The sequence below is a fragment of the Epargyreus clarus genome, unplaced genomic scaffold (genome assembly GCF_041222505.1).
Source record: "Epargyreus clarus isolate Ecla_fem2 unplaced genomic scaffold, WU_Ecla_fem_2.2 ptg000034l, whole genome shotgun sequence".
In the NCBI taxonomy this organism is placed as follows: Eukaryota; Metazoa; Arthropoda; class Insecta; order Lepidoptera; family Hesperiidae; genus Epargyreus; species Epargyreus clarus.
In genome coordinates this window covers 7,515,406-7,535,088 of record NW_027332239.1, presented here as the reverse complement: position 1 = coordinate 7,535,088, position 19,683 = coordinate 7,515,406, and the positions used below count along the sequence as shown (strand labels likewise).

Here is a 19,683-nt window from a genome sequence, read left to right as displayed (position 1 = left end):
TATGAAAATTTCCTAAAACTATGATTGTTTTTGTATGAAGGCATATGAAGGGACTCTATTTGGTATTTGTTGACTTTAGAAACTGTTCAAGAGACAACGGTTGGTGACGAGTATAAGTTATATCGCTAACTTCAATGTTCTAAATACACAATTTGGTAGAAATAAACAATGTACAAACTTTTGTATCACTGACTATTTTATTGTATATAAGATTTTGTAACGCATTGCGGTTGTTTGTCACCGACCTCGTGCCCTTTCGTTCTTGAGTAATTCAAACATATTCCCATGGAGTTTCGAAGATACTTAATGTGCTCGTACACTGTTATTATACAACAGTGTGCCAACACACACAGATACAAATTAAGTTGTAATCTAGACGGGGCTATTCATTTTTTGCTAAAGGTCAACTGTTTCTGCATTTGAACGTGGGAAATAGCGAATTGCACACTTTTTGTGATACCTATTAGCCATAATAAGACCCTACTCTTTTTGCTTATACATGGTACTAGGTAAAGTTGTTTAATTAAAAGTATTTCCACTGCAGTGGCATCATCATGCACTTATTTTTTACCTTATAATAGAACTATAAAAATTTAATGTTTGTATGAGAACCATTTAAGGTTAATTTATATAAAAACGTCATTATATACTATCGTAATATGATGTTGCAGATGCAGACAGACGGCAAGTGTCTAAGTAGCTCAACGTCTGTGATATAAACGAACCTTTACGATTCATCTTAGTAAAGCTGACCTGCCACATTTCCTAGAACAACTGTTGAAAAATAATTTTATTGTATAATGTATGTATGTATGTGTAACAATTTTTAAACTTTGCCGTAGAACAGATTTTTATTCAATCAGCCAAAAAATCTTGGCCACACAATTTTTTACCGTAGGTATAGTCCGCGTAAAACTGCTAGTCCGCTCTGAATATAGCAATGAATCGCGTCGCCATAGTAAATTGTATGACTATACCTGCTCGCAACAACTTCAGAGCGGACTAGCAGTTTGGCTCGGACTATATCTCAGCTCAGAGTATTATATTATATCTGAGTAAGTATATTTTGTTTTTTTTTTAATTCTATATTAATTTTCCTCAAATATTGCTCACAAAATAATGCTGAGTTATTTATGTTTGTAATTATCAAAAAACTCATTAAAATTAACCTAAAAATATTATTCACGACAGTCCTATTTGTCTGTCTGTGGCTTATTTTTTTGTCTGTATACACCTCCAAGTTTATTATTAAAAAGTACGGTGTTTCCTCAACATAAAATTTGACGTGCAATGTATTTCGAAAATACAAGATGGCTCGAGATGCCCTTTACAATTATAATTATTCGCGGCAGACGGATCGACGACTTTTTGTACTGAGCGCGGCTGCTTGAACGTTTTGCTTCGTGGACGTTTTGCTCCCGTAACCGTGATGCTGTAGGGTTGCCAGGTTGAAGGGATTTTATTGCCCTCATACATTGAAAATGTACAGTTAAATTTACTTTCAACGTAAGGTTACATAATAATTGGGTTAATATATTTTTAATGCAAAATATTATGACTTTAAAAATAAATCCACTTTTGTCTATGGTTTTGTAGAAAATTGGTACTGTCGCGTAGTTAGTTTATAATCAATTAAATTATGAAGTTACATACATACTTAACTTTAATTTTATTTTATTTGTAGAAAAATAAAGACTGAAGTTTTAATGTAAATAATTTTACCATGTGGTAACCCTGACAATGAGCGCTTATTTTTGACATTACAGGGCGATGACCCTCAATAAGTATAGCTCTGATTTATTTTAGTTCTTCTGATACTAAATTATTAAAATCGCTTCTTCTAATGTTGCGTAGTTTTAATTAATTGACCGTTGATACATATTTAACTTTGAGAATTCATAATACTCGTACCTATATTACATAACTTTGAAAGTCAATGATTATTTACTTGAACGTGGAGATATAAATGGGATACTTGAAGTTATTTAATTGAAATGTTATTCTTACTTTATGCAAAGGGCATCCAATCCACGTCATGGGAAGTGGTCACTGCCGACCATTGCCCTAATTCCTTAAAGAAGAGTCTGAAGCTGATCACAGATCGTATTGCCGCTTTTCAGGAATAAGCAAGGTACCTCATAATTATGTATGTCGGCCATTGGTACCCTTGCATTGAATAGCAAGGACTGCTTCATGCTTGAAATAGGTGAAAGGTGTAGTTCGCCAAACTGCTATAGTCCACTCTGGAGTTCTTGCAAGCAGGTGCAGTCATACAGTTTACTATGGCGATGCGATTCATTTCTACATTCAGAGCGGACTAGCAGTTTTAAGCGGACTATACATAGGACTCTACAATATCTCTCTCTATGTAGGTATTTATTATATAGAATCATCATTCCATAACATAATTATTATAAAGAAACAAATAATGTTATTTTGAATATACACATACGTACGGCGCCTAATTAAATTAAACAGGTCAAGCGTGGAAACGAAATGTTTGCAAATTCCCTTTTAAATTTATTTTATAAGCTGGATAACAAAATCGGCCTTCCCCAATTAGGTTCCTGATTTCAAAGGTCTAAAGGATGTTTACAGGATTTTTTTATGAAAGATGAGCTTCCCTTCGCCTCATTCCTGATCGCACAGTTGATCAACTTTTACATATAAGTTTTTTATGGTATAATTTCAGTCCCTTTCAAATTTTCCATCTTCTTTGAATGTTCCGTTAAAATCAGTTGAATCGTTTCCAAGATTAGCTAGCACAGACGGATAAAATAAGCAGACAATATAATAAGTCTACTGAAAAATAAAAAAAAAACAGTTGTTTTTATTTTCTGATAAGATTTTACACTATAAGTCTTGAAAATACTTTTTCCAGGATAAGGTAAGTGGGCGAGTGGGTGGTGATACGGCGCTGTAATCGTATCAATAAAATTGAAAACTAATTCGGTCATTTTTACATAACTCGGTAACGTCGGAAATGTACTCGTATAAATATACACAATATTCAACACAGCGGGAACATCATAATTATTTTTCCAATTCAATTCCAAAAAAAAAAAAACAAAATAGTCTGCAATCTCCCAGTTTTATCTCAGCGCCAATACAACCCCAACTTACCAAACTTTAAGTTTGTTGGGTATTCCACGTATTTTCTCAATGAAACTTCGTTCGCCTTAAAAAAGCGTAGCAAAAAGAATCATTTCTATTATGTTTCGTACCTAACTGAAGGGTGAGGTAGGTATTCGTAATTAGTGCACGTCTGAGTGTACTGGTAGTGGCACTCTTTGTCGTCTAGCTCAGCTCTGGATCAATAAATTCCTCAGGTCTCGTAATATTAGGTTGGCTTCATACCTAAGTAATACGAAGTGCTCATGCCTATATAATATGTAAGTGACTGATGTACGTAGGATAGATATAATGTTAAACGTAGACACAGCGGGATCTTAATAAAGATAAAGTGGGTCGTTGGCTCCCAGTAATGTCCCAGAATTTCGGAAATTGTATGTTGCTACCGAATTGTGATGGGTCGGCCAAGTTAAGTGATGGCAAGTGTGATCGACCTGTCAACTAGTATATTAATATTCTATTTAACAGATTCTTTAGGAATTGTAACATAATAAATAAATAGAATTTATCAGGAGGTGTATCAGTTGTCTTAAAATAATTGACTAATTAACATTATTCAATTCGTTTAGACTCTTAATTTGTAGTTATTGTAGCTGACACATTGTCATGTAATAGGCAATGTAGGTAAATACTTGGCTTTAAAAATATAAAACATTAAAAAATTTCTATGCTATTACTAAGTACTAACTACTTTAACCTTTTTGGAAAAAATATATTAAGTATGTTATTAATAACCTTAATACATAAATTATTCATAAAAATACTGAAAAAAGGCACATTTATTCACGCTTGTAATTTATTACAACGTATGCGCATAAAATTATAATAACGCATTCATGAACGTTGCTTTCAAAGGGTTTTAAATAAAGACCCCAACTTTAACGTACCTAGTCTGTTAATGATTCTACCTACCCTACCCTACTCTACCTGTTAATTATTTTATGTAACGGAGATAAAAGGAAAATAAGTTTGATGTCCTGTGTGGTGTAATGGATGCTGTGTCGGTTTACTATATGCATTTTGTAGGGGTTCTGGGTTTAATTCTCGGCGAGGCAAACATCGAAAAGATTAATTTCGAATTGTGTTCTGGGTCTGAAGGTGTCTTTAATCTATAGGAGTACCTACAAAGTAGATATTTTAGCGTGTATAAACAACATCAAGAGTTGCCAATACCATACATTCTTTCTTCTTCGGAATTCCGTTATAAATTTCTTCTGAAAACGTTTTTATTATTTACACATCACACTAAAATACATTTCAAATCAAACAACTGACTTGAGGCAGAATTAAAAGGACGGTGGTCCCTTCTCTATGAACTCATATAGTGTAATCGACAAAAAATAGTTTTATATGAAATATTCGAGGTCAAATAAATTGCAAGTGAGTTCGAAACGTTCGACAAGGCTCGGGCTTTCGACCTGTTTGTCTTGAAAAACTCGAATGGCTACTTTTGTTTTTATTCGACCGACTTTACATATTTGCCCGTGTCCAGCGCTATGTGACCCCATGTGATCCTAATTCATTCTTAATGTACTTCATTTCACTTCAATATCCTAATTCTACTGCCCAGATACTGGCCGGCCTTGGGTTTTTTACGAGATAGAAGTATCAATGAACGTATGCTCTCCCTGAGGTAAAGTGGTTATTACCATTTAGTATTAATTATAAGTGACCTGAAATAGAACAGGCGTTTTATCTTCGTGGTTTATGCTAATTATATGGTACTCATTTAAGAGTGTCTTATGTCTAAATTATTTTTAGCTAATACAAAGTACAAACAATACACAAATATACAAAGTAAAAAATACAAAAAAGTTACTACCTTTACGGTTAGTAGTTAGTAAGTTACCTTTAAGGTTTCCTCTCGTATTGAAACGAAGCTAGACATAGCTAGAAAGCTTTAATTAAATGCAGATATGCACTATTACTTTCGTATCTCTACCAATTATTGTTACTGATCTATGTTATCTAAGGCAATTTGTCAAATTGAATGTGATACGTAGGTATATAAATCTGCTACGTGATAGGTATTATAAATCTGCAAAACAATCGTGTCTAAACATCCTCTATTAGACAAACAAGTACAGTCAACCACAAAAATCTACAATGCCTTAACCCAACATCTGTTTCTTTTCTTAATGTTATTAAAGAAAACAGTGTAGGTATTAGATACGAAAAATAACAGAGCAAAACCTATTAGACCAACGTCTAGTGGTCTTAGTCGCAATATTTGCCAAATACAAACATACAAGGGCGGGAACAATGAAAGCAATATCATTAGTGGTTTCTAAGTAACGCCCGTCTAGTGGGCAGATCTCGTTACGGAATGAAGCCTTTGTCGGAGGGTCAATAGAGTGGTGAAAGTACGGTATGAAACGGCCCTTTACTTTCTCTGCCCTTAAGGCGTGTCAGCTGTTCGTGGGTTAATGGATTTTGTTTTAATTGATTTCGATACATATTTGTGGTTACATCATTGTTTGTAGTGGGCAGCAGAGAATTTAAGATTTACATAAAATTACATAAAAAGTACTTATAAGATATTTCTGTGGTCGTTTCGATTGCGTAAACGGAGTAATAGTTGCAATGTGCACTCTACAGGTACAGGAACACCAACTTAAGTAATGACTTCTTACAAATTAAATGAGCTAAGATCTCATTTCGGAATCATCTAAATATATATAACTCAAAGGTGACTGACTGACAAAGTGATCTATCATCGCACAGCCCAAACCACTGGACGGATCGGGCTGAAATTTGGTATGCAGGTAGATGTTATGACGTAGACATCCGCTAAGAAAGGATTTTGATCAATTCTACCCCCAAGGGGATGAAAATATTACTTCGTTCTGCCGCGGGCAAAAGCTCGTTAAAACTAAACGCGTATGCTTATAACTATAAAATGTCTAAATTTCTAAGTTGATTTTTCATTTGTGGAAATGTATTAAAAGTATAAAACTACAGAATAGATTTAAGTTTTTAAAGTTAGGCATGAACATCACCCCAAAAGATTTAGAGGTTCTGCGTAAAAAATAAAGAACACCATACTTTCTATGGTAAAATCTTTATTTTCGCGTGCAATTATTAAAATTGATGCTTCTGAAATTCTGGACCTGCGTCTTACTGCCGTGATTGCCGAAGTGCGGTTTTCCGCTCCAAGATACCTTTGATCCGTTGTAACGACAAATACCTTTCTTCACAAGTCAAAAAGATCTTTGTCTCTAATTTCGTTACAAGTGAAAGGTTTTACGATTTAAATAATGAAAGCATTTCAATATCGAACGCGTTTATGGAAGCGGTTATCGGTTGAGTGCAATTAAAGACTCAAGTAAGATGGATTACCTAGTATTACGATGTAAAACCGATCCAGTTTGGTGCATTGATAGGAACCTGTTTGAAATGATATAATGGTATCGTATATCAATGAAGCCATAAGTACGGCAATTATATTCCTTAGTAGTTAGTATATACCGTTATACTTTTTACCATGCTTTTATTAGCTTGACCTGTAAGTATGTATGTAACAGAATCTTAGAACTCGATTTTTACCCACCTTGAACGGTCCGATTAATATAAAATTTTACCGATGACAATACACGAATTTAATTATTTTATCCCATTCTCATCGTCAGGATCGTCAGGAATCAGGATTAACGATTTTTCTTGTGAGATTTTAGCGTGGTTTTTAGTTTTTAAATTATAATTATTATTGATAGGAATATAATTCCTTACGTTTTCTAATATTCTAGAAGTAGCAAACGAGCATGTGATCTGATGGTGAGTGGTAACTGGTGCTTATGCACATCCACTGACCTGCGGACATAGCTGAACGCCTCGTATAAGCGTCTTTCTCTTCAAATTAAACAGCAATGTTATATTCTTGTTAATATTCCCGTCATAAACCAGAAATAGGTGTAAACATATTTCAAATGCACATAAAATAGCATTTATAATGAAATGCCTAATTAAAACGCTTCAAAATCTAATTTTATTGGCGAGCGGAGGTGATAACAAATTAATAATGTTCGCAACAATATATTAAACGATTCCGGGGTTTTAAAGCTAATTGGTTTCAACTATTACGTTTAATGCAATTAACGGACAAAAGCCTAGAGATAAGCTATTGTCAATTAATTGAGATTGCAACAAGCGATCTTATAATTGCTAGAATCGTACAATTTACGATTATATTGAGTTGCACATTTATGGTGATCGTTAATAGAACGTGCAGTCTTCCTATAACCTTAATGGTAGGGTTGGCAGCATTGAAATTAAGATATTCATCAAAATTACATAATTTATCATTTAAATATAGGAGTAACTTAATGTACTTATTATATTTATCTATTTTTGAAAGTGACTTTGAAATGAATTTTCAAATTCGCTATTTCGTAATACGCATTTGTACTACCTAAAATTTAAGATAAAATAAAGACTGACAAGTCCCAGGAGGATAAAAGCTGTTAAGCGTTATCGGAGAAGTTTCGAAGTATGTACAAGGGCTCCGCCAGTTCCGAGGTACGTGCGCCCAACAGTGGGATATAAAAGGATTTTCTTTTTATAATTCAGTTTCAATGGCATAGTTTACTAATAGTAGGCATGAAATAAACGTTAAGGTATATTAATCATGAATTAGTAAAACTGATTAGGTATGTCATTGGGACTTTTTTATATTATAAATGGTAACTAACACGCTTAGCACTGTTGTTATAAGGCAGAGATAGGGGTGGCGATAGCTCCTCTGCAATCGAGCCACAAATGATGCTTCATTTAAAATACGCTTCAGTGTTGTTATAAGACAGTTAGGTGTAGCACTAGTGCCTCTACCATCGAATCGCTAAGGGTCATGTTCACCTCTGGTATCGAGCCACGACAAGAAGCATCTTCTGAAATTCTAATAACAATTTATAATTTCGACAACCCTAAGTCCAGTTACATGTTCCGCTAGGCAGCCTGGTATTCGGTGCAACAGGTCCGCGGTCGTCCGCGTACGAAGCCACCAGCCCAGATAGTCACCTGTGTCATTTCCGCTATCACTGATAAGGAGCGGCTATTTGGAGCCTCTTAACTTTTATGAGCCGTTTAACGTATCTAGGTTAACGGGAACCGTACTGTAAAAGTAGTGATAGCCTAGTGGTTAAGACATTAGGCCTCTTGTTCGAGGGGTCCGAGCTTAAAATCCCAGGCACCTCTGGTATTTCAAAGGATGTGCGTATCCTTCCCATTCTGAGAGCCTAATCCTTCTCATTCTAAGAGCAATGAGACAGTAATGGGTTGATGATGCTGACGATATTGACTGTGTGTACTTAATGCTTTTTTATAATAAGCAGACGCGCATGCAGTCCTCCTGATGGTAAGTGGCTACTGCCGCCCATGAACAACTGTAATCAACCCTAGATAAGATTAGATTACTATCTGAGGCCGGCCGCCTCCGTTCCGTTCCGTCCCTCCATGCTCCGCTACCGTTAAGGACTATGCTGGAAAGCCTCGGAAAAGTATGTCTCTGTAATCAATCTCACATATGGTTGGAGTTGAGGAGCTCATATCTCGTGTCACCTTTCAAATACTCCCTTCAACCAGAAAGTGCATACGCTAAATTTATAAGGCAGAAAGAAAAATAAACAATGAAGGGTCCTACCATCACCTTATACTTTTGAGCACCAATATGATATGGACCTTATAAAACCATGTCTAGATATTCAAACCACATTATTCTAATGATCATTATTATATTAACAATAATAATTATACTTTATGCAACTGATATCTTTCCGTCCGAATGGAAAAATCGATTAGATCACTGTTCGCTTACTTTAACTACGCGATGTTATAAAAACGGTATCTTATCTCTAATTGGTTACTTAATTAGAAGTTTTATTATGTTAATTTATAATTGTTATATCTTTTGTAAACATTTCATGGAAGTAAACGTGTATTTATTATTATAGCAAAAAATTTTGCAATATAAAATTCTTTACGTTCCTTTGCGTGCGAATTACATATCGAATAAAATGGGTAATTTTACTATATTAATTAGAATAAAAATAATGTAACACAGGTACAAGTGTGTATGTTAGTAGTTACTTTCAAATAATAAATTTCCTAAACAAACTAGATTTTTTCATGTGTAGTGGATGCCGTGGACACATACAAATACGAATACACAAACACCCAGAAGCGACACCTAAATTCATTATCTAGATATGTGCCTAGCCGGAGATCGAACCGGGAACCATTGCGTGTCAGACTTGTATGGCGCTCCGCCACGCGGGTCGTTACATAATTAAGTAATACGATTATTTTGGAAGCAAGAAATCTATCTTTATCTATCTACTAGCTGACCCGGCAAACTTTGTACCGCCTCAAAATCTATTTATCAAATATATTTCATATAAAATGTAGCCTATGTTACTCGTAGATAATGTAGCTTTCGAAAGGTGAAAGAATTAAAAATTCTTTCACCATTTTAAACTCCAGTAGTTTTTGAGCCTATTCATTACAACCAACCAAACAAACAAACAAACAAAGTTTTCCTCTTTATGATATTAGTGTAGATATATTACTTTCCCGTAAGAATAGCCAAGGTACCTACAACGCAACGCGGAAGCAGCAGTCTTATACAATCCAATGGGGACCACCGAGCGTACTCCTCGGTCGTTGACAGAAGTGGAGCTGAACTAATGGGGAAAATTAATATTGCTGGCAATGGCTTTGTAACACAAATAGAATACTAATGATACTGTTTACTACTTATTAAGATTTATTCAATGCTTTATCAATTAGAAATTAATTTTTATTGGAGGTAAAATATATTGTGACGTGCTGTGTTTGTTTATAATAAATGTATGCTCTGGACGTGGATGCTGTTAGAGGCGATTGACTCAATGTTTTCCCTCTAGGTTAAGTTTCGCATAGGATTGGAGAACTAAACCTATATTTACGTAAGAATGAGGCATGCAGTCCATCTGATGATAAGTATTCACTACCGCCTATGGACATCTGTAACTAACCTCATATAGACTAAAGGTTCTACCTAAAGCCGATCAGTTGCAATGTTTCTTCTGAGGGCTGATATAATCGCAACATGTACAAAATTACTACATTCACACCCTTCTACCCACACGCACTAAATGCTTCACGCTACAAAGATCAAGTGGAGTGATGGTGGCAAAAACTCCGTACTGTGTTGTGTGTGTGGGAGAACTATGTTGTATGAGGGATATATGGCTTAAAGATCATAATACAATACCTACGTGTTGTAACACGATGACTAAAATGGCAGGATCAAGGAAAACCTCCGATCATCCAAATATCTGTAACAAAAAAATACATTTATATTAAAATAGATTCTTTGTAGAAGTATAAAAATATATTTTGGGGTATTAATTTTCCTTCATTAATTGTAGGAAACAATTATAAATACGAGAAAATATTTTCTGTTAGGTATAACTTATCAAACTAAATAAAGATAGCCAATGTTAAAGAACTGTGAATACTGTGAATTGTTTTTATTTTATTTTCAGCTATCTTAAAATAGCGACTGTAAATTTGGTGACGTATACGTAATGAACAAAATTACGTCACCAAATTGTGAGGAGTGTGGTGTGATTGAGGATGTTACACATATTTTCATGGAATGAGTTCGCAATCAAACATTTCGGAATTTGTATTTGGGAATAAAGTCTGCACATGTAAATAGTTTTTTTTTATTCATAATCAAAATCAAATTTCATTTATTCAAAATTGATTCATATAGATTTTTTTTCGAACATCAGCAAACTACAACCGCTTTGGATCTTTTAAAGGTAAATACTTGTATTATACAATGTTATGCGATGAATGCTTTATAGTCTGTTTGTACGGGATGGTGTGTTCGCCCAGCGAAAAAATCCCACCGTAAATTAAAAAAAAATAAGCGACTGTAAAATATTGTCAGATCTTTTCTACAATTTATTTGCTCTTAGCACGGCATACCCGTATTTCAACGTGGAGCTATTAAGATCCGTGTCATATGACCACCATGCTTGTTATGCGCACTTTACGATTTCCAGTCGAGCTAGAAATGTAAACGTTGCATTTAAATATATTTTCTGGGTGGCCTGGGAGTATCCACGTCTTGCACTTACAATAAAGGAATGCGCATATATCTCCCTATTGTCTTGTTGTGTTGCTACTATCTTCGAAACAATTTAACCGATTTCAATTAAATTTTGAGTGTGTATGGGATGTTTGTAGCAGGACAAAGTTTGTCTGTTTCTACTATTCGAGCATTTGAGCATGCAGTTTATCTGATAATAAGTGGCTACTGTCGTCCATGGATATCTGTAATCAACCCCTGATAAGATTAGATTCCTACCTGAGATCGGCCACAGACGCCTCACAAACACTGATGACTTAACTAGAATGGCTTAGAAAGTATGTCCTTTTAACACACCCTTCAAACTAGGACATATTATTATTTATCAGTTTAAATATTAAAAATATTATAAAAAAACCCAACTGCTTAAAAATATATCCCATGTCACTCCTACAGTTTAGACGAATCCAATAACACTTCATAACGTTAAAACTCGTCAAGTCGTTTGGGCTGTAGAGCGTCCCAATGAATGAAAAATACATACCTACATACTTTTTTCTTGAAAACCCTTAAAAAATCTCCGCAGTCGGGTAAAATAATACATAATTATGTTATGTCTACGTTGAAAAACGAGAAAATAGACAGTAGGAAAGATGGCACATCTCAATTTCCGTTTCTTTCGTGTGAGTACGCTCTAAACGGATATCAACTTCCTTCACCACCTACGGAAACAGATGCAATTAATGATAAAGATTGTTATTGTTATGAAATCAATGAGAAACCTTCTTCTAATAGAGTAGAGAACGAGCATGCAGTCAACCTGATGGTAAGTGGCTACTGCCGCCTGTAGAGATGTTTAATCAACTCCCGATAACATAGGATCATACGGCATACATAAGGTTGGCTACAGATGCGTGTTACTTCCGAGAATTAAGCTACAAGACGTCATATAGGTTTCCCTTACCCCTCTCACATCCTTTAAATTAGTAGCGCATATCACTGCTGCAAATAGGCAGAAATAATGTGGCGAATGTCAACGTATCCATATCCATGCTCGACTTCAGGTAGACCTTGTTATATACATATGAAGTTGCTTACAGGTGTTCATGAGCGACATTTATCATCAAGTGGAGACTGTTTGCATCTTCTTTGCATTGCTCGTTTGTATCTTCCACCTTATAAAAACCGTTCTTCCTTTCTATTTGACGACCCGCGTGGCGGAGCGGTCACCATACCGGTCTGACGCGCAAAGGGTCCCGGGTTCGATTCCCGGCCAGACAGATATCTAAATGATGAATTTAGCTTTCTGTTTCTGGGTCTGGGTGTTTGTGTATTTGTCTATGTGTGGGTCCATGGCACCCACGGCAAAGGGAATCGTAGTGTGGGGCTGTGAGTGTAGAAAGCGTTTATTTATTTATTATTTATTTATTTAGAGGTTAACTTTAAGTAGTCCATCATATTCAGGCCGTAGAAAGTGTAAAATGTAGAGAAAAGTCATAGTGTCTAGTAAGAAAGGTATTTTTCCCTTTGAAGAATGAGATTTTATCATAAAAGGGTGTCCCCATTCGATACGAATGGTGCGTACTGTGTACTGTGTTTCTTTGATTATATTTCTTTTTTGATGTTCTTACGTTTCTAGGCCATCTGTTTATCGCATAAAGTTAACATTAGTAGAAATGGAAATGTTGAAATGTTACTGATTTATTTATTTAATGATTCATCTTTTAAAATGTTAAATAAGAATGTTCTATACTTTATGAATATATAAAATAATACCTGTCTCCTTACTTATAAAATAATAAAAGAGCAGAGAAAAGTAGAGTCCGCTGCTTTTGTAATTCAATAGAGTAGGAGGAAATTTATATTGATTAAATTTAATCATGTCTGAGTATGCTTTCAGAACATGCGGGCTCTCACGGGTAAAATTGAATTAAAGACTTTTAGACGTTATTTCAAGTCGCAATTTTTTATAACACTGAAGTAGCAAATTAACATGCAGTTAACCTGACGGCAAGTGGCTACAGCCGCCGATGGTATACGTATCTCTTACGACTACGACACTCTTCAAAGCAGTACAAAGTAGCGCTTAACATTGCTATTATTAGGCAGAAATAAGTGTCGCGGTGACCTCCGGAGTTTATAGGTGTAGCAGACGAGTATGCAGTATGAGTATGCAGTTCACTTGATGGTAAGTGGCTACTGCCGCCCATGGACATCTGTAATAAATACCAGATAAGATTAGATATTCCTACCTGAGGTCGGTCACAGATGCGCCGCTACTCCTGAGGACTAAGCTGGAACGTGTCGGAAAAGTATGTCTGCCTTATCACACTCTTTAAACTAGAACACAGCAGCGCCCCATAACACTGCTGATGAGGCAGAAATAGGTGTAGCGGTCGTGCCGCCGGAGTCGAACCTCAGAGGATTCTTCCACCACCTTCTAAGGAGTTGAATAACAGGGGTACTACACATTCAAAAACATGTCATGTTTACAAACAATTTTAATATAAATATTATGCATAGTTGACAATTAAATGATAGGAGTAGATTTAAGAAAGCTAAGCTTTCTGGTTAAGTCGTGTTATTTGAAAGCGAATAAGAAAAAGCGACTTGTCGAGATCATTTTGTATCTGATCAACTTGGTCTATGTATCTAGGTAAAAGTGTCCCGTTAGTCAGTAATGTCGTATATGTTGCCAGATTTCACTTTATGATAACTTGAATATAAATATTATCTGCTATCCACTTTTCATCTTATGCATATGCAACTTTGGAGTGCATGAATAAATATATTATTAAATGATAAAAAAATGTAATTTCATTAATTTATTTAGTTAGTCATAACTCCCATCAAAGAACCTATTCTATATAGTTTTTCATCAGTTCATGGGTGGCAGTGACCATTTACCATCAGGTGGATTGCTTGTTCGTTTTCCACTTCAATCACATAAAAAGTGTTTCTTACAAAAATTATTAATGCAACAAAATCATTTTCTCCTACATGTACAGGAGTTACATAAAGGTCGCATTCCCCAATTCCAAAAATAAAGATCACATGCATTTAAATGAGGTCTTGAACGTTGGGAACGAGAGTGCGGGCAATTTGAAGTACGGAATGGTTAACGGATTCCATTTCATTTTCCGCGCGCATCTGGCCGCGTGGAGAATGCATGTAAAAAGCAACTAGGGAGGCGATTCTTCCCGAAAAATATCGATTCTTGAATCGATTCGGAAAAAAGAGGCCTAAAGAATCGATTCTCCAAAAATCGATCTTCGATTTATTGAGGGGCGAAGCTAGCGAAAAAAAGTGGTCGTCAGGACTAAACAATCAATGAAATACGTATCCGTCAGCAAAACAATGTCTATAACACGTGTGTTAATATTCAAGTAACTTCGAATAAATCGAATTTCGATTTTCTAGGATGAAATATCGACCAATCCATTACTGGAGGTCGATTAAAATAATGTATATCCGATCGATTAAAATAGTCCAAAAATCGATTCTTTGATCATTCGATCTCAGATCGCCATCCCTAATAGCAACCTACTCCACGCCAACTATTGCATTAGTAATTTACCACACACGTTACAAACGTTTAATACAACGTTTAAATATAAGCTTATAAGATTCAAAATTCAATATTGCAGCTACAGAGAGATAATAATTTGAAGTGATGCTCCATACCACAGATAATTGTTATGACGAAACACGTGCGGTGCGATACGATAATGATACGCTTACAGCCTTACACAGATTATGTTACATCGATGTTTTTTTCATTATGATTAATCGCGCTGTGTTTTAGTCGCATTTTACGAGTAACGGATATCTTAATAAGTATAGTATCTGCGTAAGTTAATATGATTTACTTTTGAATATTTATGAATGAATATTCTTTCTCTCTATAAATTAGGATAAAAAAATGTGAGCCGTCACGGGACGCCTGGCAGATGTGAAACAGATCGAGTGGGAGAGAATCGCACAGTCGATTGCGCATGGCGACGCGTCGCCACACCGTACACACTACTGCATATAGACTGTATATATATACCATCGTATAGCGTGGCGACGCCACGGCATGCGTCACGTATAGATGTTTCACATCAAAATTGGAACTTTTTGGAGCTTTAGTAGAAAATATACTTAAATTTACAAATTGTTTTTATTCGCATGCTATTGTGTGTGTCAAATCCTGCACCTAAATAGTTCGATTGGATAGAGTCATAATAAGGTAATATCGATATTATTGAGTGGATTTTATATCAGTTCCATATTCTGGTCATAACAACCCTTCAAATAGATATTACGTTGTGACTAGGCTTGTTGGATTAATCCAGATAAGTGGTATTCGTTTTAGTACTGTATAAGCATGTATCTGTCTATATTTACTAGTATGTTATGTGTATAATTTAGTTCTGGTATTCAAGACGGTACGTTTACTTATTATCGAACAATTCTATCTGAAAATTAAAGGTTTTATCATGCTAATTATTTTTTAATCACAAGATATACTCGTACTATAACCATAATAAAATAAAATTGACATGACAGCCGTTCTACGATATGGTGGTTCACAGAGCTTCGTATATATTTTACTTATGATTGGCGTGACGCAACACGTGTTCGATTATGCTTCCATATTGCGGTACAAATGATTTTTGTTTCGGATATTATCTGCATGACCTCACTGGCGTTTATTGCAAATTGAAGCTTGCGCGTACCCAATCAATGACAATGAAAGTTTATTGGCTTATAAACGGTACAAGTAAGATATCTGATATGTTATTGGAATGTATTAACGTCTTTCGTATTGGAAAAATGACTACATTAAACAGTGATAGAAATGTATCGGAAAAAAATAAAAATACTATAATAAACTGTTTGGTTGTTAGGTCACGAAGTTAAATTTTAAAAGTAAAAAGTTAATGAATGTTGAATAGGCATAAATACTATGTTAAATGAAAAATGTACTTACAAACGAAATATCGCTTAATTAGTGTCGAATACTTCAATGGCTCGCTAATGCACCACCACGTCCACTCGGGCCAACGGCCGCACACAGACTGACTCACAGCCGGCACTCACCTTATGACAATAGTGACATATGAAATCGAGACATATATTCAACTACCCGCATACTCTACAAATAATTTTGTTCATACGATAAAATTGTGCAAAATACAGTTTTATTTTTTCCAATGTATTTCCTTCTATGGCTATGATAATAAGTAGTAAAAATATTAACATACATAAAAATTTGGTAGTACGAAACCCTCCGTGTGCGAATTCGACTCGCGCTTGGCCAATTATTTTTTTATACTGTGTAGGTATTCCGCTCATAATTATTTAAATAACGTTACGGGACTTGATATCTCTGTAACATGCAAATCTCTTGCTTCATACACATTTAACTGTCCAATTAAAAAATTGCAACTATTTTAACGGTCATGCAATTAGCATGGCGCGTGTCAGTTATTAACATTTCGTATATAACATGCATATTAAATTTTCACTTTTTACGACTTGCGTACGATAGAGATATGATTTTAGTGTTTTACTTTTTTTTTTATAATATAAGAGTAGCAGACGAGCATGCAGTCCACCTGATGGTAAGTGGCTACTGCCGCCCATGGACATCTGTAATCAACCCCAGATAGGATTAGATATTCCTACCTGAGGTCGGCTACAGATGCGCCGCTACCCCTGAGGACTAAGTTGGAACGCCTCGGAAAAGTGTGTCTTCCCTACCACACCACACACAAACCGGAACACAGCAGCGCCTAACACCGCTGTTATTAGGTAGAAATAGTTGTGGCGGTGGTGCCGCCGGAGTCGAACCACAAAGGGTTCTACCACCATAAAAGTAACTATTTTCTTTTATAATTAACGTTATAATTAACCTTAGTTTGACAGTAACTAAATACCCCGTATGTAACTCCACTGTTCTGCTTTGGATGGTATGGTAAAAGGTAGCAAGCGACCATAAGGTCCGCATGAAGCCGGGTGGCCACTGCCGTACATGAAAATTTATGAGGACTATTGAGGAGAAATTTTATGTATATTTGTTTTGCCACACCCTTCAAACCTGAATATAACACAGCTACAATTACGCTTCTAAACACAGAGCTCACACTAGGATTTTTGTGACATGAGTGCCATATATAAATAAAGACATACACAAACACCCTAAACAGACATCTAGAAAAATCATGATTTAGATTTTGTCTGGCCGGAGACCGAACCCGGAACCCAGTGCGTGTCAGACCACTCTGTCATGCGGGTCGTTCAAAATACTGTTGTAAAGCAAAAATAGGTATAACGGTTTACCACACTCAAACCACAAAGACTCTTTCGTGCGTCTTGAGACTTGAGTCTGTCTGTTAATCTTTTAGATCATCATTTCAAAAACTGGTTGCCTTGGAAGTGTCGTGATGAGATGCATTTATGATAATGAAAATGAGAGACATTCGGATGGGAAGTGGACGTTTTGTATCGTTTAACGGAGGCGCGAGTGGAATTGTATGCTAATTTAAATGACTCTATAGTTTAATGTGCGTGGGAGAAACGCCCGCCATCAATTTTATTATGAAAGAATAAGAGTAATTACACAGAAATATAATTGGAGTGCTTGTCTATGATAAAAATATAAAAATATAAAAATATACAGATTTTCGCTAGTAATTTAATATTAGTTGGTTTTTATGTAGGTTTTTTGATATTTCTTTCTTCGAAAGGAATGCACAATATAAAATTGGAGATTCCATCAGTCCGTAATGGTACAGTGAAAAGTGACTTCCTATAAGCTAGAATGAAAAATGTCAACGATAGTCTCACCTTGCAAATGCTATCATTAATGGGAAGCTTCGTAAAATAAAAAATAAAAATCAAAGTTACCTGTTTCATGTTTTTCTTCAAGGGCCCGTATTTTTAAAAGCGCAACATTATACAATCGCGCCACGACACGTGTAATAGCTTCCGAGTTTTCCCGAGCTTGCTTTTCAAGTGTTTCGTTCATACCTATGATATATAGACAAGTGGCTCACGAACAGTGTTGCCAACTCTACTATTTTAACAGGAGACTATTTTTGTTTTCTGTTTTATCACCGCTTGTTTACTGTTCTAGTTCTAGTTGTTACTGTTCTTGTTTCATCTACAATTCACCATCTAAAAATTAGTTTTTTCACTATCCAAATATATAAAGTGTATTTTATCTAGGTAGAGCTCAATTAGGATGATCTTTCGCTTTCGTCGACAAATATTTCTGTGGTCATGTACGCATTTTAAGAGATTGGGTTGTTTTCACGACTTTTTTGTCGATTATTTGTCGTTTCGTATTATTTAACCAAATTTTATAAAGTTTATTATTTTTTAAAGACGCTGTTTTTTTTTGGTTCAAAGGGTATAGCAACATTGATCATGTTTCCCTATTAGCCTCCAGCCTGGTCTTTCTAGTGGCTTAATGATGAGCTTTTTATCTTTTTGATCGTAAAACCGGAGTTTTAATATCAAACATTCACGTTTTATATTTTCGCATTTACTAGTAACGATGTTTTAAAATATTACGGCAGCTAATAACAAATACAAAGCTCTTTTTATTACCTATTTAAGGATATATAAAACATTAGGTATTTACCTTTTTCAGTTAAAATTGAGCATTATGTGAATGTAGGTTTAATCATATAAACAGTACTAGTTGTAAAAGTCATAAATATTATCTGATCTAACCAAATAAATGAATTATTACGTTCTTGTTCCAATTTGTCTACCAACAATATTTAATGTGATATTAAAAGGCTAGATAAGGTTAATATTTTGAAAAGGTCAGTAGGTATTACTATAAATACGAATTCATAATCATAACATTAGAATAATATCGATAATTAGTGTGTAAGTATGTTTTCAATCATTAAAGTAATATTTGAAACCGAAACATGGTGGTGTACATGAAAAACCATGACAAAATAGGTATTTGCCACATTTATCATACATGATTATTACAAAGACAAAACTTGAATGCTTAAAAATATAGGTTAGGTTAGGTTATTGCCACTACTTAGAGTAATCTAACGATACCTAATATTATGTTAAAATCAGTCAAGAATTGCCAAAGTATGAGACATACATAGGTACATACGCTCCAATAACGTTACTCTCTGCTTTCGGTTAAAAACGGATTTCATCTGAAAAATCTTTCCACTTTCAAATTAGAAACAAGTTAGTAGTCTGTCATGAACAGACAGTTACTGAGAAACAACATTTGTTTTACGTAGAACTGTTAATTAAAATTAATATAGACTTTTGTTTACAAATATTTCAAGCGTACAAATCTCGTAGACTTTGTTTAATTTTACACATGTCTTCGCATGTCAAACGGAAACGTGCACGATTACTGACTAAAGTATAATTAACCGAATGTCCATTGAACTCATACGCGGTTTCAACTTTCAAGCGTGATTACGTGATTAAATGTTGAGACC

General features: G+C 35.0%; 1 protein-coding gene across 4 annotated transcripts in view; it reads right to left on the bottom strand.

Annotated features, from left to right (window-relative positions):
- Positions 1–19,683, bottom strand: part of Arl4 (ADP ribosylation factor-like 4) — an 86,645-nt gene that overhangs the window by 3,531 nt on the left and 63,431 nt on the right. For 2 of the 4 annotated variants that reach the window (XM_073091141.1, XM_073091143.1), the window contains exon 3: positions 10,379–10,442. The gene's annotated coding sequence lies outside the window, so the exon portion shown is untranslated. The remainder of the gene's footprint in view (positions 1–10,378; positions 10,443–19,683) is intronic. The other 2 variants (XM_073091140.1, XM_073091142.1) reach the window with 1 other exon arrangement.